Source organism: Protopterus annectens, chromosome 13.part0 (genome assembly GCF_019279795.1).
Source record: "Protopterus annectens isolate FY-2018-M chromosome 13.part0, PAN1.0, whole genome shotgun sequence".
Lineage (NCBI taxonomy): Eukaryota > Metazoa > Chordata > Ceratodontiformes > Protopteridae > Protopterus > Protopterus annectens.
The window spans coordinates 766496901-766523287 of NC_056747.1; the positions used below are offsets into that span (position 1 = coordinate 766496901).

General features: G+C 38.3%; 1 protein-coding gene across 4 annotated transcripts in view; it reads left to right on the plus strand.

Annotated features, from left to right (window-relative positions):
* The window catches only part of EFCAB5 (EF-hand calcium binding domain 5), a 1692224-nt gene that overhangs the window by 1637322 nt on the left and 28515 nt on the right, over nt 1–26387 (plus strand). The gene's annotated exons all lie outside the window — the stretch shown is intronic.

A 26387-nucleotide genomic window follows, 5' to 3' on the forward strand; every position in this document is an offset into this window, starting at 1 on the left:
GTAGACTTGCCGTGTTAGCTTAGGATATAGCTTTACAGTACAGTCTCACTCTACAGGCATCCTACATTCTGTCAGTGCAAAGTTGCGTAGCAGACAAGCTGAGCAGGACTAGGGCAGATCCTTATAAATGGAAACTAGATCAGGGGTTTTTCCAACATTTGATCTATCTGTGAGGAATTCCTCAAGTAGACCATTTTTCCTCCTCTGTGAACAATCAACAGGTAGGATTCTGTTCCAGGACTCTGTGCAAGAAGTCCTGGAAGACAAATGCATTTTCTTTTCTTTGGACAGGAATTTTCTTGTCTGCTGTTCCACACTTTCCACTAATATCCAGGGTATTTCTGAAGATTCAGAAGGAATCCTCCAAGATCACTGCGGTAATTCTTTTCAGGCCTAGGCAGCTATGGTTCTCCCTTCTGTCAAAAATGGCCAGGGTCAATTACCACAGGTTCCTCACAGACTAGATCTACTGACAAAAGAACAGAGGTGCTTGATATACTCAGACAGCAATCACTTTCAGTTGTTTGACTGGATGATAAGGTCTTAATACTTTTTAGGCACCTGTTTAGTGAGGATGTGCAGCAGTTACTAATAGAGGCAAGAAAGCTTGCTACTAGAAAATCATATATTAGCAAATGGAAAATGTTCAGGGCTAGTTATTCTCTGCTTTTACAGTATTTATGTGAGTTACTATCCTGTGGCCTTTCTTATTCCTGTATCAAGGATAATTTATTGGCCATTTCAACATGCCCATAGATCCTCCTCTTTCAAGACTCATGTCAGTATGTTCTTGAAAGGGGTTTTGCATAAAAGGCTGCCAAGTAAACCAGTGCCCCTTCCTTGGGATCTTAATTTTGTGTTAGGGAGACAAACACTTGCTCCATTTGAAACAGATAATCTAGCTGACTTGAGATTCTTAACATGAAAAACAGTTTTACTGTTTGCTCTGACGTCTGCAAGAAGGGAACTGAGTTGCAAGCTCTTATGGTAAGTCAGCCCTACCTCATTTTCCATAGGGCAGGGTTTCTTAGAGAACCAATCCTTTTATGCCTAAAGGTGTATCCAAGTTTATTTTAAGTCAAACTATCCATCTCCTCATTTTCTTATCTGAGTTAAAAAATGATGGAGAAAGGATACTCCATACATTGGATGCCCACAGACAACTCTAGTACTGTCTTCACAGAACTATATCTCTCAAATCTTCAGATCAATTGTTTATTTCTTGTGAAGGTATGAAGGGACAACATGTGTCAAAACAGACTATTTCCAAATGGTTGTCAAAGGCTATTACCTTTTGTTATATCCACCATAATAAAATCTATACCAGGCAGGGTCAAGACCCTCTCTACCAGGACCTTGGCTACATTTATGGCTTTTGGGAAAGGGTTGGATTCTAGAAATATTCTAGAAAATGATACTTGGTCATCTGTACATACTTTTACAAAGCAGTTTAAACTTGATTCCTTCTCTTGGTTCAGGTCAAGCTTTACTAGGACCCTTTTCCAGGGGTTCCTGGACTTTTCTCCTTCTACCTCCCAAATATAGTTAGTTATGGTAGTCTACATGGATCTATATCAGCATTTCGAAAATGTAATAGGTCGAATCACTAACCAAACTAAATTAAGGACTGAGCCGATACAACAAACTAAACAAAACCAAAAGATAGTGAAATGCGTATCGAACCACAATAAAGGCACAATAATAACTAGCGCTTTCATTCAGTTTAATTCCAAACGTGAACTTCTTCAGAAAAGACAAGAGCCCTCCCCAGCTCTTGCTTTTTATACACACTAATACAGGAAATGATGTAAAGAATATTATTCAATTAATTAATTACATTCTGTAATAAAATCATTTTGTCATGAAATGAAATGATGACCTGACAAAATAAATGAATAAATAAAATCTGTACTCCACATGTTAAAATCTTGGTATTATAAGTACTGAAATTCCATACTTAACCACATAAATAAATACCTTAACTTAATGCATTTGTTTATAAAACTACATAATAGTACCTGTGAACACACTTCCACTCTTACTGTTGCATTACATATACGTACACAGTATATACAAAAACTAGTACAAAGATAAATTCAATCCAATATAAACATTATAACACTCGTCTGAAATTAACCTTAACTCTTTGTTATTATTCTGTTTATTAATGTATAAATTGATATATGTGAGTTGTTGGTGCACATGTAAATTGTTATACACATTAATCCAATATGCACACATACGCACACACACACACACACACACACACACACACACACACACACACACACACACACACACACTCACTCACTCAGACAGCAATCACTTTCAGTTGTTTGCCTGGATGATAAGGTCTTAATACTTTTTAAGCACCTGTTTAGTGAGGATGTGCAGCAGTTACTAATAGAGGCAAGAAAGCTTGCTACTAGAAAATCATATATTAGCAAATGGAAAATGTTCAGGGCTAGTTATTCTCTGCTTTTACAGTATTTATGTGAGTTACTATCCTGTGGCCTTTCTTATTCCTGTATCAAGGATAATTTATTGGCCATTTCAACATGCCCATAGATCCTCCTCTTTCAAGACTCATGTCAGTATGTTTTTGAAAGGGGTTTTGCATAAAAGGCTGCCAAGTAAACCAGTGCCCCTGTCTTGGGATCTTAATTTTGTGTTAGGGAGACTAACACTTGCTCCATTTGAAACAGATAATCTAGCTGACTTGAGATTCTTAACATGAAAAACAGTTTTACTGTTTGCTCTGACGTCTGCAAGAAGGGAACTGAGTTGCAAGCTCTTATGGTAGGTCAACCCTACCTCATTTTCCATAGGGGCAGGGTTTCTTAGAGAACCAATCCTTTTATGCTTTAAGGTGTATCCAAGTTTATTTTAAGTCAAACTATCCATCTCCTCATTTTCTTATCTGAGTTAAAAAATGATGGAGAAAGGATACGCCATACCTTGGATGCCCACAGACAACTCTAGTACTGTCTTCACAGAACTATATCTCTCAAATCTTCAGATCAATTGTTTATTTCTTGTGAAGGTATGAAGGGACAACATGTGTCAAAACAGACTATTTCCAAATGGTTGTCAAAGGCTATTACCTTTTGTTATATCCACCATAATAAAATCTATACCAGGCAGGGTCAAGACCCTCTCTACCAGGACCTTGGCTACATTTACAGCTTTTGGGAAAGGGTTGGATTCTAGAAATATTCTAGAAAATGATACTTGGTCATCTGTACATACTTTTACAAAGCAGTTTAAACTTGATTCCTTCTCTTGGTTCAGGTCAAGCTTTACTAGGACCCTTTTCCAGGGGTTCCTGGACTTTTCTCCTTCTACCTCCCAAATATAGTTAGTTATGGTAATCTACACGGGTCTATATCAGCATTTCGAAAATGTAATAGGTCAAATCACTAAATGTCAAACTGAAATGATCAACCTATTAGATTTTCGAATGCCGACAAAAAAATAACCCCCCCCCCCCCCAAAACTAAAGGGTGTAGGCAGGCGGGCAAGCTCCCCTGCACCTCCCACACACCCCCTACTTAAATATACTAACTCTGAGGCCGCACTACATTGAGGTAAACTGAAATCTCCCGTTACGAAGATTTCCGTTTACCTGTTCAACGTTCTGCCCTTTTGGGATTCTCGATGCGACAATATCAAATTCGATATTGTCAGCATTTGAGATGCTGATAGGGACCCATCTACCCATATAGCTAAATCTACTGCACCAGTGATCAGTATGGCAAACATAGTACAGTTATGCAAGTTGAAACAGCAGATGTTTGAATGATCACTGCTCTAGTACCCGCTCTCTTCCTCCATGCACATTGTTTTTTGGTGTGTTTTTTTGTACCAGGGTGTGGACATTTATGTTTTGCTGTTCCTAGGATTTGGCCTCCCTGTTGTTGCTGGCAGGAAAGCACTGAAGAGCTTCACACCCAAACTTGTTTTTTAGTCAGCTCAGATCAAGTTGCTTGACAGTTTGGTCAGATGGAAGGTACCCAGAAGCCTTGGAAGCTGTCTGACCATTATATCCTTGACAGGAAATAACCCATATAGCTAAGGCTACTGCAGCAGTGATCATTTGAACATCTACTATTATGGTAAATTCAACTTACACAACTATACTTTATGCTTCTGCAACTTTGATTTTTAGAATTCTGAATTGTCAGGTGCATGTGTTAAAGTTTATTACGACTATAATCGTAAGCATATGAGGAATGTTTTGGCTGCAGTTTCCTCTTGAGGAAAAATCTGTTTTGTAGTTTAGTTTCTTCTGTTTCTCAGGTCACTACTCATTGCTGGTAAGCAGATGTTAAAAAGCAAATGGCCAGGAGGTTGCAAAAAGAAAGTTGGAACACCGTAGAACAAAAGACAGACAAGGCATCATAACTATATAAGGGAGTTTGTTCACCCCAGCTACCACTATCTTGGCAGTCCATTTCCAGAAAGTCTGAATCTCCATTGCTCTGTCAGGCAACAGATTGTTTCAGACAAATGGGTCCTGAATGTGATCCATCTAGGATACAAATGCTAGTGGAACAAAACTCCTCTTTTCCAGGGGATTCCTCCTCATCTGCCAGACGAAACCCCTTCTCTTCCCTCCTGTCCTACATTATATGCTGTGTCAAGAGGGAATAGAAGCTGTTCCTCCTTCCCAGTTGGGGAAAGGATTTTATTCATGGATGCTATTTATTTATGTATGTATGTATGCTTGTTTTCCGGATAGATCTTTTTCACACACAGCCCGGAAGTGGTGTCTGGTTAAGTGACTTGCTCAGAGTCACAAATTTAGGCAATAGAGGCTGAGGGAATCAAACCTTGCACCTCTGGATCACAGGAAACTGCTCATTAACACAGGAAACCGCTTGTTAGTGCTAAAGGAAGAATTCCTGGAAACCAGTTATGGATCTTTCTTTCCTGAGTCAGTTTGTGATAGTGTCCATATTCAAGATGATTTCACCTCACAACCTATTAGTCCTTCCTCACCTGATTTTTTTTAGTAAACTTAGATTTAAAAGATTTGTATTATCACATTCCTTTTCATTCAGATTTCTGGAGTTTCTTAAGGTTGTGTGTTGTCTGGACAGCATGACCAGTTCTCTGCATTACCCTTTGGGCTATCTACTGCCCCAAGAGTGTTCACAAAGTGTATAGCGCCTGTCATAACCCATTGCAGGCTACGGTGTATCCACATTTAGACTCTGCAAAGATAAGCAAGTCATGTTTTTTTCCAAAGTGTCAGGGATCTCTCACTTTGGTAAGAGATCACAAACACAGACTGACATTCCAAGAGAACATTCAAAAGTCTTTTTTGACTCCCATCACACAGGATTGTGTTTCCAGGATGCCTGCTGGACATCTGAATACAAAAAGCTGTTCTTCCACAGGGAAAAAAAAATCTATATTTAGATCTGTTCCAGGAGTTTTCTACTCTGATTTCTGTCTCAGTGAGGGAATACCTAAGGATTCTGGGTATCATGGCATCTATGACTCTCATAATAATATTTGCAAGACTCCAGTTTTTTTATTTAATTTTTTTATTATTTAACTGCAGTGGTGGTGCTACGGTAGCATTGTCGCCTCACAGTAAGACGTCCTATTCGATTCTCAGCTAAAACGTCTTCTGTGTGGAGACATGCGTGAATGGGCGTACCTTCATTGAAGGTTGTGCATCAGGGCTGGCAACTCATTATGTAAAAATCTACTGCCAATCATTAGCAGACCGGAGTTCCGCTGTGGCGACCCCTAACCGGGAAAAGCCGAAAGATACAACATTATTTAGCCTTTGTTGACCAGTTTAGTCTCACTAGGCTGGTGGCCTCTTTTCAAAGGAGAGCCAAGTGTGACCTTGGTTTAAAGGAAGACACATTCAAGAATGCAGCACCCCCCCCCACCACCACCACCACCACCATCATCATCATGCTGCACTGCAATGTCAGCAGTCAGACTTTCTGGTGAGGGAATAGAACTAACAGCCTTCTGCACCAAAGACAATACCACAGTGATGTGGTACATAAACAAGCAAGAGGAAAACAGATCCTACCCCTTTGCAAACTAGTCATGTTAGCATGGGATATAGCTTTACTGCACAATCTCACTTTACAAGCATCTTACATTCCATCAGAGCAAAGCTGTGTGGCAGACATGCTGAGCATGATCAAGGCAGACCCTCACTAATGGAAAATGGATCAGGGAATCTTCCAAGATTTGATCCATTTGTGAAGAATTCCTCAGGTAGACCTTTTTGCCTCCTCTTTAAACATTCAGTGGCAAAATTCTGCTATACGACTCCATGCAAGAAGGCCTGGAAGACTGATAACTTTTCTTTTCCTTGGACAGGAATGTTCCTGTATGCTTTTCTACCCTTTCAACTGATATCCAGGTTACTTCTGAAGATTCAGAATGAATCCACAATGATCATTGTTATGGGCCCTTCTGGACCAGGCACCAGTGGTTCTCCTTTGTTTTGGGTATGTCCAGTAGCAATTAACCACAAACTTCCTCCCAAACTGGATTTACTTGCACAAGATCAATGGTGTTTGATACATCCTGACCCCAAACAACAACTGACGACCTGCATGATATCATCTTAATACCTTTTAGACACCTGTTTTCTGAGGATGTACAGCAAATACCACTGGAGTCAAGAAAGCCTGCTACTAGAAAATCATATGTTAGCAAATGGAAAAGCTTTTCTAGTTGGTGCCAGCAAAACAACCAACGCCCATTTAGGTCTAGTGTTTCTCTGTTTTTTTTTTTCATTATTTGTGTGAGTTGATATTCTGTCAAGTTTCATTTGTCAGCCATTCCAGCATGTCTGCCCAAGGATCTCCCTCTTTCAATGCAATTTTATGTTAATATAGTTTTGAAAGGGTTACTACATATAAGTTCCTCCTTAGGATCTCAGTTTTGTGTTATAGAAGCTAACACTTGCTCCATTTGATCCATCTCATTTGGCTGACTTATTAATATCCTCTATTGCAGTTGTAGTTTTGCATTTCCACTTTTCAAGTGTAAAGTAGAAGTGGGGTTTGGGATTGTCACAATGGTTAAGATGTTTACCTCACAGACACAAGGTAGAGCATTTGATTCTCATCCTTGAAAGGGAAATTGGCTAGACTTAAAATGGTCCATAAGGGCAGCTAGCCTAGTATGAACCTATGAGGTTCTTAACAAGGAAACTAGTTTTGCTAATTGCACCGACCTCTACAAGAAGAGTATCCGAGTTCTTTTATGACTAAAGTAGTATCCAGGTTTACTTTAAGCAATGTATCCATCTCCCTGTGTTCTTTCCTGAACCCAAAGGTGAGGGAGAAAGGATACTTCATACACTGGATGTCCACAGACAACTCTGGTACTATACTGACAGAACAAAATATTTCAGAATTTCTGATCAGTTGTTCATTTCTTGTGAAGGTAAGAAGAAGGAACAACCTGTGTCAAAGAACACTATTTTGAAATGGTTGTCTCAGGCTATTACCTTTTGTTATTTCCACCCAGGCAGATTCAAGGCTTATTCTCCCAGTGCCTTGACTTCATCTATAGATTTTTGGAAAAGGTTTAACTCTAAAAGTATTCTAAGAGCAGCACCTTGGTCCTCTGTGCATACCTTTACAAAGCACTGCAACCTACATTTTCCAGGTGTAGAGGACCGGCTTTGCTAAGAACATTCTCCAGGGTATACTGGACCATTCCACTTTCACCTTTCAATTATTCTAAAGGATTGTAATCTACCCATTTAGCTTAGGCTACTGCAACAGTGATCAATATGAAGAACATAGTACAGCTGTGTAAGTAAATGTACCATAACGGTGGTTGTTCAAATGATCTTTGCTGCAGTAGCCACTCCCTTATTCCATCCTCCTATAGTTTTAGTGTTTTTTTACACCCATTGTGTGTGGACATGTATTTTTGTTTCTTTTCCTAGCAATGTCCTCTTAGGGCTTAGAGTCCCCTCTCAGTTGGCTGTCTTTAAGGTGCCCTGAAGCTTTAAAAGCTGTTTGGCTGTTATAGAGGGTTGGGAGGGTGGCCTAATGGTTAAGGTGTTTGCCTTACAAACACAAGGTGCAGGGTTTGAGTCTCACAAGGGATAATTGGCTAAGCTTAAAATGGCTCACAAGGGCAGTTAGCTTAGTAAGAATCTATGAATATCCTATGCAAAATATAACCCTTATAGCTTAGGCTACAGCAGCAGTGATCATTCAAACATTAAGTGTTATAAGTTTACTTACACAACTGTACTTTCTCCCTCCCCCTGATGTGCCCAGTAATATTATAAAGTGTATGTGTGAGTCAATGGAGTGAGTAAGGAAAGGACAGAGAGGCAGGATAAGGGCATGAAAGGGATATGGCTTTTGATGTTTTTGCCACATTGAAAGGTAGCAATCCTTAATACAGTAGAGGCATCAATGTGAGTGTATGCCACCATCTCCACTGATAGTTCCTAATGTATCATAAGCAAACATAACGATTGTGCAGATGTTTGGGACACTCTAGGCACACATATGACATCCGAAGATGTTCCTTTATTGCGATCCTCTGTGTCAGGGCAAGTAAATAGTAACTAATACAGCTAGAAGGACAAGGTTTGCCCTCTCTTGTTAACAATTTCTCCAGGGTGGAGGTGAACCTGTGATCAAGAGCAGCCTCCAGCACCTGTTGCCCTTTTGGCCTTGTCCTACAGGTCTGTTAACCTGCAGTGGCATTTTATTACTATGTGACCATGACCCCCCAATGTGTTCATGTCTGCAGTAACCTCTGCCCAGTTCATCTGTCTTTCCTTATGATTCCCACCCTGTCCGATCAAGAACTGGCTGTACTCCTTGAGGCACTCCAGACTGATTTCAGTCTCTTATACTATAAGTGGGATGTTGGCATAGTGGTTAAGATGTTTAGCTTACAGAGACAAGGTGTAGGGTTTGATTCTCACATGGGATAATTGGCTAGGCTCAAAATGGCCCATGAGGGCAGTTAGCCTAGTACTAATCTATGAACCTGTGAATCTTTCCTTAGCTGCCACTATAAGAAAACACACAAAGTACAAGCAAATGAAATGTATTGTACAGGTATGTAACATGACAGTTACGCTAGAAAACAGTGTTGTATATATGGATACAGTGGTGGATGTTCATTCTTCCAACTGCTGCAGTAGACTTTAGGTTATATGGGTTATGTCTTTCCCATGGCACAACAACTGGCTAGCTTCCAAAAGAAAAGAAAACAAAAATAAAATAGAGATTCCACCATAACCAATGGTCTTCCAACAAAAAGAACACAATAAAGCAAAAGAGAAGGAACAACCAGTACGGTTAAAATAACTAATAATTTATTAGATACAAAAGTAAGCTCTTTTTTTGCATAAACATTTCTTCAGATTACACTGACAACTCAAAAAACAACTTTAACTATCATTATGAATATCCATCATAATTGCATCTAAACATCCAGATCTTAAAATCATCAGCTCCACAAATAGGCAATGAAGAAATAATATATACCAACCTCAAAATTAACCAAAACAAAACCATCAACATAATTGGATGCTACTTCCCACCTGGCCAAAACATCCCTCCACTAGAAAACCTCATCAGCTGGTCTACCCACCATCTCCCCCAAGAAACTATCGTCTTAGGTGATTTCAATATTGACTGGCAATCCTGTTCTGGCAACCATCCAACCCATCATGTACACCTTCATGGCTTAACCCAAGTAGTCCAGTCACCAACCAGGATAAATAAAAACTCCAGAAAGCACACTACCCAGGATTGGATACTAGTCAGTAAGAGCCCCCAGTCATATATAACAGGCTGCTTATCAGATAGCCTCAGTGATCACTCCCCAACATTCCTACTCAAAAAATACCTATACCAAGCTAAACCTGTCATCTACCATCAAATTAAACTTTAACCCACTCACATTCATCTCATCCCTCAAAGAATGTAACTGGCATCCTCTAAAGTACCTCAGTCTAGATGACGCAGTTGAATTTTTTAATACTACCTTCCTGAACATCCTTAATTTCCATGCCCCCATAAGATTTTCCATAACCAAAGCACAACCCTCCCCATGGCTACAGAAAACCACTAAGTCAGAAATGAAAAACAGGGATAAAGCCTGGGAGCACTGGCACAAAACCAAAACCCCCTCAGCTAGACAGAAATTCCTAGAACTATGCAATAGAGTCAAAAATCTAATAAAACAGTACAAATTCCAATACTACCAGTCTGCCCTAGACTCCTCACAACACAGCCCCAAACAATTCTGGTCCTCCATAAACTCCATCCTCCACCCAGGTAAAGTCAGTACCCCTCCTCCTAACATCCCTCACTCCTCAGAAAATATTGCTACCTCATTCAACACACACTTCACCCAAACCATGCTATCACTAGCTAAACAACACAACCCCCCTCCCCTCCAACCCACACCTTCAACTAGTAATCTCCCCACTGCCTTCTCTTTTTCTCCTGTACCTACCTCCAACATAAAAAAAACTCTTAACTAAACTTAAACCCACCAAATTAGCAGCAGACTACCTCCCAAGTGAATACCTACAAATCGCAGCTGATGCTCTGGCCTACCCAGTATCCATCTTGATTAACCGATCTCTGTCAGAAAGCTATGTTCCCACACTGTGGAAAGTATCACATATAATTCCCCTCCACAAAGGCGGACCCTCTGCAGAACTAACCAATTACCGCCCCATAGCTATTCTCTCTCCACTCTCCAAAATACTAGAGAGATGCATACACTCTTAGGTCTCAGACTACCTCCTTACTAACAACCTCCTTTCCAGTACTCAGCATGGTTTCCGACCAAACCATAGCACCAGCACTGCCTTACTCTCCTTTACTAACACTATCCTTCAGCATAAAAACAATGGCCGTCTCTCCTCTGCTGCTTTCCTAGACCTATCTAAAGCATTTGACATGGTCCCACACAAACAACTTATCTCTGTCCTCAATAACCTATCCTTCTCACAATCAGTCACCAACTGGTTTCAGAGTTATCTGTCTGACCACCAACGATCCGTTGTATGGCAGAATGACACATCTCCCCAACTACCTGTCTCCATAGGGGTTCCCCAAGGATCCATCCTTGGACACCTACTCTTCTCTGTTTACACCAATAATCTAGCCTCTGCCACCAAACATGGCACACTCATACAATACGCAGATGACTCAACCATCATCTGCTCAGCCCAGTCCCTACCCAAACTGCAAAAAGTCACACAGGAAGCCTTTTCCTTTGTTGAAACTTGGTTATCCGATGCCCAATTAATACTCAACCCAAACAAAACTAAACTACTCATCTTCCAACCCACCAAACATACTCAAAACAACTCTCACTTTAACATCACAGCAAAAGACAACACCACTATATACCCAACTGAACACACCAAATTGCTAGGAGTGGAAATAGAAAATAAACTAAAATTTGACATTCACATATCCATGACAATAAAAAAAGGCCACAAAAAACTAGGAGCGTTATACAGAAATAAGCAATTTCTCACCAAAACAGCAAAGATTTCAATAGCAAATTCCCACCTTATCTCCACCCTACTTTATGCCTCTCCAATATATACCAACCTAAGGCAATGTGATCTAAACAAGCTAGAGACCTGCTACAACAAAATTGCCAAATTCGCCACAGGGGCATCCTACCGTAGTCACCGTCTCTCATTTGCTGAACTGGGCTGGCTTGAACTCCCTCACCTCCTTCAGTGGTATCAACTTTCACTCGCCCACAAACTAGTAAACCATCCACTAAATGTCCCATCCCTCCAGAATCTACTCCAACCCTATCGCACCAACAGTCCACTAAGATCCAGCAACAAAAATCACTTGCAGATAACTAAAGCCAATAACTCTGCTGGTGAAGCACTATTCTCTTGCGCCATAGCCAAATAATGGAACTCACTCCCACCCACAATTACCTCCATACCATCATGCACCCACTTCAAAACTTTACTAAAAGCGCACCTAAAAACATGCAGGCTATGCCCTTGCAACTCCCACTCTAATATCATCCACCCCATCCAACCACTACCTTTCTTTCCACTCCACTAACTACCTTGATTATAGCAAGCTCAGATGCTCATAAGCCTAGTACTTATTGTACAGCAGGAACTTCTCATTGTAACATTTGTTAATGTCTGTTATGTACTTCACAGATAAAGATTCTAGTTGTTTACTGATGTACTATGTTCTTCATCTGTAAATATGTTGTAAGTAATTGCTATGTTAAATTGTTAATCGCTATGTAATCCAATGTAACTACTGTCTGTTTATTTTACTGTGGAGCTTTTCTCCCCGGGCCTCCGCTGAAAATGGACCTACGTCCAGTCGGACACTCCCGGTCAACAAATTTAAATAAATAAATAAATAATGAAATCTAAAGCCAACAAATAAGACACTTGGTAAAAACAGCTGACAACAAATCCAATTAATTACCTTAACAACAAACTAATGCTTAATCTTACGTCCCTTTAAATAAGGTCCAAGGGAACGTATTTGCATTTAAATCATAATTCCTCTTGGCTTGCACCGTAATAATCTACTTTAATTCATTGACTCCGATTTTATTAAACAAATCTCCTCCTCTAATATTTGTAGTAGTTAACTGGATTACTTTAAAAAGAAAACCATGACCAGCATGCATTGTAATGTGGTTATTTAAAGTATTTGTAATAACATTTCTCCTAATATCTCCAGTATGCCTCAAAACCCTCTCCTTTAAACTACGAAAGGTCATCCCCTACATAGAAGCTGGGACAGCCTGTACAAGTTGCTAAATACACCAGATTCATACTTTTACAATCCCCATAAAACATGAAATCATACTTAATATTATTGGTCGGATGAATAATGTACAGAACATCAGAAGTGAAGGAGCAGGCTTTACAATTATAGCAGGGATGCGTACCAACTCTTACTGAAGTGACATGAGGCTTTGGTATAAAATTACCTTTAAAACAAAGCTTCTGTTTCATATTCTTTGCATTTCTAAAATAAAATTGAGGTCAATCTCTGACAAGTTTACTTATACCTTCATCGGCCAATTTCTCTTAATGATGTTACATACATCATTCACATCCCTAAAATAAGTAAAGCTGATTCTCAAACATGCAGAATTTTGTAGCTTTGTGTTCCTGTCATATAGATCACCAGAAAAGTAAGGTCTACCTTGCATTTGACATAAACTCTTAACCTGTTTCAAAGTGTCAGTAATCTCTTTTAGACCATAGCCTCTCATGTAAAACTCATCACTAAGAGAGGTAAAATGTTCATCCAGCCTACCATTACTCGTATGCATTCTCGAAGATCTTAAAAATTGTCCTTTCATCACTTCCGAAAAGTGTGATTCGGGTGCTTACTAGTCCTATGCAACTTGCTATTTCTCCAACATATCTTCGTAAACATTTCTGTTTTTAAATTCCCATTAAGCTCAGAGGCTTCAGAAAAACAGCAACAGGCCTTTCAGCTCCTTCTTGCAGATAGGTCTCCCTTGTGGGGAACCCTTCCTCATAAAATAAGTATTTTTACTTTTACTTTGTATATATGAGGTAGTTCCTTTATGAAACATGGTAATTCTTATCTACCATCTGTTTCCTGTCTGGGACCACTATTTTTAGAAGTAGATGATTTTCAGATCTTAGTTGCCTGCTGGGTTGGTATTGAGCAAGTAGTGTCAAGAGAGCAGGACAGTCTGTGGGTCTGTAGATTATTTTGTCCCCTGTAGTTAGTTGGGTGAAAGAGAGATGATGGGGAAGTTCCAGCCAGCCTAATTGTTTCAGTGAGTTACAGTGGTGGGATGAGAATTTGGCCTTGGTGGCAATTTTCTCTATTCTGTTGCAACGTATTTCAAGTTTGGATTTTTCAGAATTTTGAATATTAGTGAGGAGAGGAGCACCATAAAGGGGAGAGGGTAATTAAAAGGTTGTTGTATGGGTTTGTCTAGTAGAGAGGCTAAAAAAGTGTTGGTGCCTGTAGAGCATACTGAGCTTTTGGTGTGTTTTTTTAATGTTATTGCTTTATGTGTAGGTCAAAGTTAAGGTTTTCATCAATATTGCCTAGCAGTTTAGTGTGTGTGACAACTTCTGTAGTAGTATTGTCTTGGGCTTGAATAATGAAGAGTTTAGTGGTTTTCTTAGGGGTAAAAAGTGCTAGTTTAGTTTTTTGGATTTAGGGCAAGATGATTGTTAAGCATCCAAGATTCACTAATGGTGAGGACAGTCTAGGTGATTTGCTGGAGTTCAGAGCTGGAATTTGCAATGCATATTATTGTAGAGTTGTCAGCATACCGGATTACAGAGCATTGTGAGAGAGTGGAGTGAAAGTTGTTAATAAAGATGCTAAATAAGAGAGGACAAGTATGGAGCTTTGGAGTACCCCTGTGGAAGTGTTGCAGAAGGGAGTGTAAGATTGTTGCCATTTGGTGGATTGCTGTCTGTTGGAGAGATAGCTATTGAACTATTGTAGGGTAGGTGGGGAAATGTGGAGGGTGGATAGTGTGGAGAGGTGGATAGTGTGGGAAATGGTATCAAAAGCTTTGAAACTAGTATTTATCATAAGACCAGCTTTTTGAATTCTCATTTGGATTTTTGCAGTTACCACCCATTTTCCCAAGAGTGGTTTGGCAAAGGGGTCAAATGGTTTTACTATCTTGAAAGGCATCCTGTGATGAGTGGTTTAATTGAGAATTGAACATTTTGATGGGTATTTTTTGGATTGGGGTAATGCAGAGAAGTTGTTAAATAATGCAAAACATGAATTATTTAAGGAAAGACAGGGTAAGTTCAAACATATTCTGTTGGGGAGAATTGTCTCTAACTGCTTGGATGACACTTTGAGAGAGAGTGTGCAGCACTCCCCCATTCATGGTGGATTTATGAAGCTGAATGAAGCTGTTGGTTTTACTTTACTCCCATTTAACCCTGATGGTTAATCATATTTTTGCTAAGAGCTGGGATGTAGTTGTGTACAATAACTCCATGTTAGCCAATAACTTGGGGTCTGCTATCCACTGTGTCTTTAAAAATGATAAGAATATTAAGAATATGGTTGAGGATGTTAAATCCACTTGTTATAACAAATTAAACAGAATGACCAAAAGTGGAGCTTGCACTTAATGTTATTTTTGGAAGGCATTGAGATTACTTAAAATTCCCCTTGCAAAAAATGTTAAAACTAGTTAAACTGTGCTACTAAGGGGTTGTGTATGTGATGATTTGTATTTCATGCCAAGTGGTCTATATAAGAAAGACAGAAAGTGAACTCAGAAAACCTATATATTAATATGTATATAGTATTAAGACAGACAATATTACTAATGTTCTGTAAGTATACTACAGTATATATTGATTTTATGAAATTCAGGATTTTTTGGTTAAGAAGGTACCACCCTGTATGAGGAGTAGAAACTGGAAATTGTTACTTGAGGAATGTGACTTGAGTTGGCAGATCTAACTCTATATTACTGTAACCCCTGAACTTAATGAAAGTGTTATTTTAAAGTTAACAGCTGCTGTTATATGATCCATTTAGTTTATGTAGCTTCATATTATTAATTTATTGGAGGATTTCTATTTACATATCTATATATATATATATATATATATATATATATATATATATATATATATATACTTTTTATGATGTGAGGTTTATATAAACTATTAATTTATTTTTTTTAAAAAAATACATTAATGTTTGTTAATTATTTTAAATTAATTATGCATTTTAGCGTTGAGAGTGACTGGCTGGGGATCACATGATTAGTCGTGATCTGAATGTTATTCATTCTGATGAATTCTGTGTTAACTTGTATTAGACAAAAGAACTAAATAAATTTGTGGCTATAACTCTGATAGTGTACAAAAGTGGTTTGGGTTTTTGATTATTACACATTTTACAGTATTTGTGATTTAAGCAACAGGATGTAACAAGTCAAGGTTGGGATTACCTGTATTGCAAAAGTGCCCCATCCCCTCAGCTCTTCAAGTGAAGAGCAAAAAAAAGAATGCAAGCACTTACTTCACTGTAATAAGCCAACTGCAAAAAGACTGGCTTATTATACCCCTCTTCCTTTAATTTGCAAGAAAAAAAAGCAAGCACTTATAAGCTGATTGTAAAGATCGGCTTATTACAGTAAATTCTATGCTCCTTCCCCATCTGTCTTCCTTTAAAAAGTATAGAAAAAAACCCCACAAACATCCCCTCAAGTAGCACACCAACCAGGTGGGCAGATGTATAACTACCCCCCCCCCATTTCTGTGCCCTGCCCCTAACCCGCCTTCAACTTGTTTTAATAAAAAAAAAGTCTTGTTTTTTAAACTGTAGCAAACAGTTGCTACAGTTTATACCCTGCCTCCATGGAGCGCTACATCACACAGGTTTTAGATCACACACAGAGTTCAACAATGCCCAGGTTTGATCATAATGCAATATTGGCTTTTGAAAGCCAGTATTGCATTAAAGAGATATCAGGATTGGTTAATGGCCGATTGTGCTCCCCAGAAGTTTGCACCCAGGGTAGTTTCCCCTCTTGCCCTGCCCTAGCTACATTACTGTGTATTGGTTCATAGGTTGGTACTAGGCTATCGGCCCTAGGCTCTATACAAGCCTAGCCATAACAATTCCCTGGCTATTTCTTCCCACATTGGTAAGTAATAGGTAATCAATCTGCAAACCATTACATGCCCAGTCAAAGTGCTTTTCAAAAGTTCCCTCCAGACTTAAGGAAGGCAAGACAAAATAGATTGGGGAAAAATTTGATGCTGCTCCTTCAATTATCAAGGTTTACCTTGAGGGCAACAAGGGTGCTACTCTGTTTTGATGTGTAGTGGAAGAATGTTTCAGATGTAAGGGATATTTTGTGATATGAACCTCTCACACTAGTGTATTTTATTTATCAGTTGATGGAGGATTAGTTCCTTTAACCTGGTATTTGAGGTACCATTTATTTTGTGAAGGAACAGAAGGTCAAAGAGGAGTGGATCCTTTATGGCTTGATAGGCTAGACACAAATCTCCACAGGGGAGTCTATAGGAGAATGGGTACAGAGGCAGAGATTTGCCAGTTTGCCTTAACTCAGAGTTTTGAGTCCACAGAGCTTTTTAGTTATGAATCTGAGTTCTCTCAAGATGAGTTTTTTGTATAGACAAATACATGCCAAAATGTGCATTATATTCAATAAAAGGTCTAAAGTGATATGAGTAACAGGGAAGTAAGATTTCTTTTGGGTCTAGTGGAAATGCCTTTGGTAATTAGATGAGCCAAACAGAAGGCTTTCCAAACTGCTGCAGGGTTAAGATTTTCAAATGATAAGGAATTCCTTAACAAATGTAACTAGATCCCTTACAACAGTGTCTGATTAGAGGTGCATATCAGCTGTATCCATCATCCTTCCATCCATCCACAACCCCTTTCCCATTTTTGCACATGGAGTCACGGTGTCACTTCAGCAGTGACAATTATGTAGACCTAAATGGTATGTGAAAAAGTTTTGTGTACCATAATGAACTATGCTACTTTTCTCACATTTAATTTGAGACCATTCTTCCTGTACTGATTGTTAACGTAATCTAACCCATATTGGAGCAACTGTGAATCAGTCAGTTGAAGACTGAATAACACCACCTAATTTACAGTCGTCTGTAAACTTAGATAGTCATAGACCAGGTGTGTGGACTGGAAGGTCTGGGACATAGATGCTAAATAGGAGAGAGTCCTATACTGAATTGTGTGGAACACTACTGGGAACTGTTTTGCTTTCAGAAGTGCCACTTGTGACTAACCACAGTGGCTGTGTCAGGCAACTAGTTAGCAATCCACTGCACAACATAAGGATTTATATTAAGATTACAAGTCTGTTAATAATGCCTGTATGGGAAATAATATCAAAGGTCGTGGCTTGGTCCAGATGTGCTGTATATACTGTATACTATCCACAGCTTTGGTTACTTTTTTTAAGAAAATTAATGAGGTTAAAGAGGTAGGACCTTCTTTTAAAAACCTGAAATGAGATTTTCAATATCACGATTAACAAGGTCTGAGATAACTCCATTATAAGTAAAATTAGTCTGACCAAAATACATTGCAGCTATATTGTTAAAGCATTAACACAAACACTACATGCCCTTTTAATGCACAAGCAGTACACTAAAATCAGGTCAGTAAATCCTTAGAAGTAACATTAGTGAAACGGAAATAAATGGCAGGTAAGTTATCACAGAGTAAGCACAAGCCTACATGCCCTGTCATTGTCCCTGCCCAAATGAAACACTGCCCCACATTTAAACTTTTATAAATAAATAAAACATTTGCACAAGCAGTACATTTCTACATCATATAAATATCATATGCACCTGGACACTAGCCAAAGCTAACAATAGTGGACCCAGACAGGAAACAGATGGTAGATGAGAAATACCATGTTTCATAAAGGGACCACAGCATATATACAAAGTAAAAGCAAAAATAATTATTTTATGAGGAAGGGCTCCTCAAAAGGGAGACCTATCTGCAAAGAATTAGCTGAAAGGCCTGTTGCTGCTTTTCTGAAGCCTCTGAGCTGCTGCTTCATGAGGCAACAAGAAAGTACTAAAGCTTTTCTATTCAGAGTGCTGATTTTCCCTCCTCAAGGATAACCAATCAACAGTCAGAGTGGAAGTGTGGGAGGGAGCCAGAGCTTTTGGAAGCTATAAAGCAAAAGAGAAGGAACGACCATGGCATTTTGAGTTTTTAATTTTAGTTGTGGTGGAAGTTATCATACATGCAGTTGTATTAGGGAAAACTTCCTTTTCCTCTATAACACGCTGGCATATCCAGTTTGATGGCTGCTTAAACATTTTCATAAAGCAGACTCACACTGTCACAATAATAACTTTGTTGTTTACAGCCAACATGTTACAGTCACAATGTTTTCTCTTTCAATTTTTTCTGATGTTAATTAAAGAAATTTTTATTATTGATTTCAGTCATTAATACTAAACTGAGTTCATAGTTATGTGGAATATTTGAAAAGAAAAGTAGTTTCTGTTCTTTAATCTTGACTTGTTGTTATGACTAGAACAGTTGTAGCTCTTTTTCCTGTTGCATATTTTATTAATTTGATGATGCCACTTAAAGTTGTTTTGTTGCTGAATTGAGCTGTATATCTGCATCTTACCAGAATATTTTCACGAAAGCAGAATGTAATAACATCACACAACTCTTTGATAAAGTCATGAGTAGACATATTTGCATCAAAGATAGTATCCTAGCCTGTTTTCAAAAGTATGCAATCTGCTGCAGTCTAGTTTCCATTAGTTAACTCTAGAAAAGATTATTAATTTATAACTGACTTTGATTTTATGCTGCGTTAAAGATAAATGGTTTTGTGATTTGTGTCAACTACAGAGGGTATAATTATGGACGGGAAGCAGAAAGTGTCTAGGTTTGTCAGCAGGATATTCAACATATTGCCATTTCTGGCTATATTTCCTATTATTTATTCCTCATTGCTTTTGAATAACATTGTCTGTTAATATTTGGGCATATGTATTTCGCATTAAGTAGTTTACCCAATCAGAGTTTGTGTAGTTATACTCCTCCATAAAGACTTTATTCTAGTTGATTTTTTAGTTATTTATTTATTTAACATTTGTTTACTGGGAAAGTCCAACTTGGAGCAAAGCCAATTTTCAGTGGAGGCCTGGGAAGAAACCCTCCAGACGCATGTCTTTGTAACGTGGGAGGAAACCGGAGCACCCTGAGAAAACCCACATGAATGCAGGAAGGACATGCAGACTCTACACAGAAGGCTCCCCAGCTGAGAATTGAACTGGAGAACCTCTTGCTGTGAGGCAGCAATGCTACCGCTCCACCACTGCACCATCCTACGGTTTTTAGATCCTAGAGTTTAGTCAGGAAGTCTTTGTGCTATGTAGGGGGACATACATGTGTATTCTAGAATCTTATAATATATTCAGTATCATAAATATTAATTTATACAACTGTTATACCAAGACATGCAATCTTTTCAAATGAAAATAAAAGTATATTTCATTTTACAGATTTTAATATTAATTGCTTTTTCTACACATCTGACTAATCACAGGACATATGTTTGTATCATGTTTATGGCCATACCTCATGCAAGACCTAACTCATGCTTGTCAGAGATTTCTCAACTTGTGCTTATTCTGGTTTTACTCATTTTAGCTTTTTTGCTGTACATTCCACACTGTGGATATCAAATACTTCTTTGAGCTCCTTTAACTGGGACAAAGTAATTTCACTCTTCCTCCTTTAATGATTTGGTCTACTTAATGTAAAATCTAATTCTCTCAGTACTTTGCCCACTTGTCTGGTCATTTCTGGTACCCCACATGATTCTGTCTCAAACTAGTGAATCAAGTAACTCACCAAATTCACAGTCTTTTGCTTGATTTCTTAATCTAGTAATATTGTCATCAATAGGCTCAGTGGAACCTCATGCCCTTGTGAAGAGCAAACTGCAGGTATATGCAGACGCTTTTGAAGCTGTGAAATTCGTGTCTTATTAAACCAATATTATCTCTTTGTTGGTCTTGAAACTCATAAGTGCTGGAAGCCTTCAGGGCTTTTTCATCTGCAACATGCAAAAATGTAGCACATTGTACCTTTCTGGGCTTCTCAGATATTCCAGTTGCAGTCACCAACAAAATTCTGGAGCAAACATATATAGTAGTGATGTCACCGAAAAGTAATTGGGAAATGATATTCCTTAATGAGTTGAAAAGTCTTTTGGGCACTAACCCTCTAATAGTTCTTAGCAAAGGAAAAAATCTTAAATCTGTTTTAGAAATAGGCACTGGTAATAGGAAATCTATGTTTGCACAGGGGATTATGAGTAAATGTGGCTTTTGTAAGATGTATAGGTTCATAACACAAAGCACGAAGTGGTTAAAGCTGGGTACCGCCAAACAACTATTACAAGCAGTCACGAACAGTCACAAAATGAATTTCCTTAACACAACTTTAATAGTGTTTTCGGAAACGACTATGCGTTTCCTTCTTCAGAAAGCAAAAAGTAAAAATCATAAATAGTACTGAAGGTGATTTTAAAATATATAATTTCACCTTATTTAATGTGGAACAAAGTATGTGTGACTTCTTTTCTAGAGGGTTGAATTTTATTCCGGACACTCATTTTGACATGGTGAAAACAATAGTTGATCTCAAATTGTTTGTACGAAAACTGAATTTACGAATGCTATTAGGGAACATGCCCAGCTTAGTGAACCCTTTTAGGATAGCTAGTGTGTTTAATCCCCCCCTGGCACAGAACTTAAAGGCTTTCGATCTAGCATGTGAGCTAGATTTCAGGCATTTGGCTACTAACCATCCCCCACATAAAAACACCAAACTTAATATAACAGTACAGGATAGACAATGGATTAGTACTCTGAAGGACTGTAAAGTCAGGGTGATGAAACCCGATAAAGGGAATGGGCTCATTTTTATGGATCATCATGTTTATGTTGAAAAAGTTCTCAAACATTTAGAGAAGGGACCATACCAAGAGATTAGTGTTAACGAAGTTAATACAGCATATAGGAGGATTCAATACACCTTGCAAGATTTGTTCTTGGAAGAATACATAGACACTGAGCTACATAGTTATTTAACAATGGTATCACCCAGACTACCAGTCTTCTTCGGAGTACCCAAAATCCATAAATCCATCTACGACCCACCCCTCAGGCCTATTGTGGATGGTAGAGGATCCATCACGAGCGCATGTGCTAAGTATGTTGACACCTTGCTTAAGCCATTTTTAGCTAAAGAAAAACACATTTGCAAGGATTCATGGAGCTTTTTGGATGCTATTAACAAGATCCAATTTGATCCAACTTTAGTGCCCCTCACAGTTGATATAAAGGATTTATACACTGTGATACCACACGATGTAGGCCTTGAGTGGGTAAGGGATTTTTTATTTGTTAGAAAAGTAAATGATAAAATCATTTATCTAGTTGAGACACTTTTGGAACTTATACTTTACAATAACATATTTAAGTTTGAGGATGGTATGTATATGCAAACATCAGAGGTAGCCATGGGTTCGCCTTGTGGGGGGGCGTACGCAAACTGCGTTTTGGCTCATTGGGAAAACACACTACTATTTCAAAATTCCACGTTTCAAACACACGTCATCTGGTATACAAGATACCAGGATGACATGTTCATCCTGTGGAAAGGGCAACCGGAACTTATTCCTAGCTTTATCGAGTCTATCACTACCTTAACTAATTTCCTAGAATTTACATTTAATTTTAGTGATATTGAGATTAGTTTTTTAGACATCTTGCTAGACAAGGATTGTTCAAACATGAGATTTAAGAGTAACATCTATAGAAAGCCTACCTACTCCAATGGTTTTCTGCACTATTCTAGTTGTCACCCGCACCACCAAAAGAAGGCTATTGTCAAAGGGCAGATGGTGTGGGCAGCCAGAATGGTTACAGATGACCATGATTTTGAAGTGGAATGTAATAAGCTAGTTGGCATGTTCAGTAATAGGGGCTATCCATCACACTTGATAGAGGAAGTCATGGATGAAGTTGGATATAAACGCAAAACTGGCTATTTTAGTCCTATTCTAGCTTCCCAATACGTTGTTAATCAAACTAATCAATCAACTGTTAATGCAGTAATTAGGGGTGGACCTAGCCAAATCAACAATCAACTTAGGTTTTTATGCACTTTTTCAATTGACCATCATTTTATAAGGGGTATACTAAGTAAAAATTGGACATTGCTTTCAAGTGATAAACAAGTTCAGAAAATTTGTAGTGGCCCACCAGCTATAACTTTTAGACGAGGGGTCAATTTGAAAACATTGTTGGAAAGCGGGCAATCTAAGATGAGGAGACCTATTAAAGGAATGAGTAAATGTGGCAGCTGTGCACAATGCAAGCATATAAAAGAAGGTAACATAGCTTTGGTTAACAAAATTCAGTATAGAATTATGGGTAAATATAATTGTAACACGAAAGCTGTAGTGTATGTGGCAATGTGCACGGCTTGCCATGCATTCTATATAGGTAAAACGGTGCGTAAATTAAGGCAGCGTGTTTATGAACATTATTATGCTATCTCCAAAGGTGATACAAACAATGCACTTGCATGCCACATTTTAGAATTCCCTAATCACGATTTTGAATTTATGGTGTTACAAAAGATAGAAATTGCCCCTTATGTGGGACCATGGCAAATTCACTTGGAGATACAAGAATTATGTTGGCAGATAAGAACAGGGGCCACTTTTGCCCCAGGCCTTAATGAGAATATGTCCATCACTTGTGTATTAAAGAAGCTAGCTTGCAACAGATAAGGGAGCTTTTTAGATTTTATTTTTATATCTGTTAGATTTTTTTGAGTCGCCCTATGGGGATTCTCACATGTCGATATTTTGTTTTAACATTATTGTTATGCATTTAGTAGCAATTTCGGCTATATATGCCTTAACATAAGGGACTTTGAAAAGTATTCCTTATTGCTGCTTTAACTTTTTAACTGTTTTGGCCCTTTGTTCTATTGGCCAAATTGGATTTAATTTTAAATTTATATTTTAGTATTATATAACATTTATTAAAGTAAGTGGATATATTTTGGAAGTGTTTTTAATTTTAATTTTAATTTTAATTGTTGTTCAGCTAAATGTAAATATAGTGAGTTTTCTTGTAGTACATATGAATAAGTTTTGGAAAGAGTTTTTAAGTAGCATAATGATTAACACTATGAGTGTATTAATTAATTAACATCACATGATGCTACAAATGATTTTAAAAGTATGGGCTGGCTGTGATTACGTTGTCTTTCCTTTTTGCTTTCTGAAGAAGGAAACGCATAGTCGTTTCCGAAAACACTATTAAAGTTGTGTTAAGGAAATTCATTTTGTGACTGTTCGTGACTGCTTGTAATAGTTGTTTGGCAGTACCCAGCTTTAACCACTTCGTGCTTTGTGTTTTAAAAGTTTGTACTGCCCTTTCGTTTATGTATAGGTTCATACTCGATGGACCTTATGTTGTAGTTGAAGGCTTTGTAAGGATGATTCCTTGTCCTGGTAGATGCAGTTGTAACACCACCCATATTGTCTACCTGGTCACCTGCAGGTCATGTAATGCTTTTTACATGGGCAAAACAAATAGACGATTAAGAGAAAGGATGTAGGAACATTTATATGACATCAGGAAAAACAAGGCCACCAGTGCTTTATACAGACATAGCTGTGGGTGCCCTAATTTCAAGAAGTATTTGCTCTTTGTCATTGATCGGGTAGTGGTTTCAAATTATACTGGTGACTTGAATACACTTCTGGAATGCAAATAGCTAACCTTACAACTGAGGCTTAATTCTGTAACTGTTCCAGGCATTAATGAAGCTTTGTCTTTGTCCAGTGTTTTGAAAAAGAAGGCTAGTATTGTATGAGCATTGCTATTCATACAGGATGTTAGCATAATTTATTATAGTAATAACATTATTTATGGGTTTAATATTCTAATATTTTATTCAGTGTTGAATTTTATCGTATTTATGTATTTTTAGCTTTTTGGTTAGATATTATTTACATGAAATGCGTCTTTGTTCTTCATTAATTACCATGGCACTTTAAATTTGAGCTGTTGCGACGACATCATTTCATGCTAATTAATGCCCTTTTGATTGGTTGATACAGTTTAAGTCCATCTGTCATGGGAGCTCCCTACTCTGATGAAGTCTTTTGAATTGCTAAGACAAAAGAGCTCAGTAAGTTTGAGTTTGTTTTTAATTTAGTTTCAGTAAACGAGTGGCTCTGTAGTTGGTCGGCTTCCATTTGTTTATATTTTTGCATGTGTATTTTGTGTGTGTGTGTGTGTGTGTGTGTGTGTGTGTGTGTGTTTGTTATTCAAAATTAATGATTAACTTTGAGGCTTTTCATTGATTTAGCAGTTTATTTTTGTTTTGTTTTGGTTTTTTTTTTATTAATAGCTAAGTTACTATTACAGCTCTCCTGATTTCATTAGGGTGCACTATTTAGGGTTGCCAGCTGTCCGTTTTTTGACCGGACTGTCCGGATTTCCTACAAATTGTCCGGTTACAAATTTCCTTCAAAACCGGACACGTGAAGTCTGGGTTTTGTGCCACTGCCACGGTCTCTCAAGCGTTTCTCCCTCACCATCTTTACTCTCTCTCTCTCTCCCTCCCTCCCCTCCTAATTGCCTGTGGCCCCGGTGTGCTTTTTGGCTATACAGTCTGGTGAGTCAGGTAGAGCACTATGGTGTGGGAGAAACACTTGAGAGACCTCTATATCTCTGTATTTTGTGACTAAGATCGCTTTGTACGCAGAATCATATCACCGGTGCTGGATTGGAGCAGTAGGGGGCGTGCTATACTTCTCTGTAACATTAATGAATTCAGGAGCATTTCTTTACTCTAAACATCTTGTTCTCACCCGTTCCTAATTCAGTCCCCCATCTTCCATTTCCGGTTAGGGCTCACATTGCAGTACTGTAACTAAACACTGTAGGGTGTTCTGGTCGCTGGTTGGCTGGTGTAGTTTTGAACCTTCTTATGTACATTTGTTGCATTGTCAGAAAGACAGCAATGGCTGGATTACCACCCAGAGCCTGAGACGCTACATTGGTCACCATGATAGTGAACCATTTGAAGAGCCGGGATTGTTTGACAAGTTTTGAAGAGATTCACTGGCAGATGTGGATACAAAGGTAACACTGACATGTATTGATTGACATTAGTACTTTTACTTTCATTCACTTTTTGTCCAAATGTCGAAGATATATAAAGTAAGTGGTCTTCGCTATTAAGCATTGCAGTAAAAAAATTTTTAGTAGCAACTTTCAAGTTTCCCTTCATGTAGTTCCTTTTACTGTGTTGATATTTGCGATTTTTAAGGACTAATGGTTTCAAATAATGATTTATGCTATACACACTGTGGTTGGAGTTTTCACCAGGCAGTGGGAGTATTGTCTTGTGTGCTTACTTGGGAAAGTTAGCCTTCTTTCTTTTGAGCTGTTAAAATGTGGTGAAAAAAAGATCAACAACAGCTGGTTCTCAAAGGCTGATGTTTGATGTTTAACCTTGATTGCATTTAGAGTGACATGGGCATTTTCCTGATGACCTGATCGACATTTCAGGCTGTTGCTGCACTCACTACAGTTTATTTTGCAGCTTTTCCAAATTTGCAATTTAATCAGGACACATAGCTGTAAGGGAAATACTATGAAAGAATGTAAGAGAATGAATAAAATAAAAACAATATACTGCCCTTTTGCCATCCTGATGCTTGAATTGCTGTTTCATTTTTTGTAATTTTTTTGAAGTGTCAAATCAGATGACCCAAAT